Source organism: Geospiza fortis, unplaced genomic scaffold (genome assembly GCF_000277835.1).
Source record: "Geospiza fortis unplaced genomic scaffold, GeoFor_1.0 scaffold1, whole genome shotgun sequence".
Lineage (NCBI taxonomy): Eukaryota > Metazoa > Chordata > Aves > Passeriformes > Thraupidae > Geospiza > Geospiza fortis.
Genome location: NW_005054320.1, coordinates 6,768,701 through 6,769,943, shown reverse-complemented (window position 1 = coordinate 6,769,943; position 1,243 = coordinate 6,768,701). Strand labels below are relative to the sequence as shown.

General features: G+C 37.5%; 1 protein-coding gene across 1 annotated transcript in view; it reads left to right on the top strand.

The window, feature by feature from the left end:
- Nucleotides 1-1,243, top strand: part of GDAP2 (ganglioside induced differentiation associated protein 2) — a 22,483-nt gene that overhangs the window by 2,354 nt on the left and 18,886 nt on the right. The gene's annotated exons all lie outside the window — the stretch shown is intronic.

The window sequence follows — 1,243 nt, the reverse complement described above, 5'->3', positions numbered from 1 at the left end:
CTCTTTCAGAAAAATATTATAATAATAGATGGATTGATAAAACACTGCATGTCTAAATAAAGCCTTTGTGACTTCTTAAGTTGGTTGATTCATTTGTCTCTTGTGTACAACAAATGACTTTATTGGAAGGCTACAAGAGCAGCCCTAATGCAAGGCTGTTCTAGAAATTGATGAGGTTTGCCTAGAGTCTTTATTAACAGAGTTTATTGCTGATAATGGGGAGATGAATACTCAGCCTTTTTTTCTATCTAACAGGCACTGGGAATAAGAGTTTCCTTATTTTGTGTGTGACAAACAAAAGTTTATAGTTATCCAAGGTCACACAGAAGTCTAATATGGTTTACTGATAAAAATTCACATCTCTAGGAACTACAGTACTGAACTGAATTTTGAGGTCTCTGTGTCATACTGCTCACTCTAGATAACAGCTTGGTCTCCTTACATAGTAACAAAATGGATATAGAAGAGCCATATTTCTAATATAAACTCTCAGTAGCTTAAATTGCAATTGAATAGAAGTCCTGTTTCTATAAAATCGTTCTTTACTGATTCAGCTTGCTTTTTTTGAATAACGTAGAAATTAAACAGGAGGAAGAGTAGCCATTTTATAACAGAGCAAAAATTCAGTGTGTGCTGTGGGTAGAAATTAAAATACTGTAGGTATTTTAATTCTAGAATAGTTAGGACCCCACATTATACGCCAGAACTCTTCTAAAATACACTTGGGTTTCTTGTGTGGACTGAGAGGTGGGAAGAGAGGGACTGCATTTCAAGGAGTCCTAAAGTCTGGGATTTGTCAGCTCTGTAGGGAGCTGTTGTGCTCAGCTTCTTAAATTCCCTTTTACCCTGCTGAGTTATGCGTAGTTTTGCATCTTCTACCACAGTGAAAACACTATGTCTTCTCCCTGTAATGCATTCTGCAGGTTCACAACTCCCTATGAAGACACTTCTCTTTTAATCTTGTGCCAAGAGCTTTATGGAAATGAGTTCTTCTGTGACACCCTACTGACATGTTGTGTGGGGGAGGAAAGAGAGGCTGGGTTACAGATTTGGCATTTAAGCACCCATAGTGTATTTGTCACAGTAGCAGAAGTGGAGGGAGAGCTTAGTTAAAAAATCAGTTTAGGATTCATTTGTCATCTCTGCTTCCTTTTTTGCCCTCTTTCCCACTTAGCTTTGACATTTTTTCATTAGAGAATGTGCTGAAAAGGGAAAGTGCTTGGTCTATGTTCTAAAGCTGTAA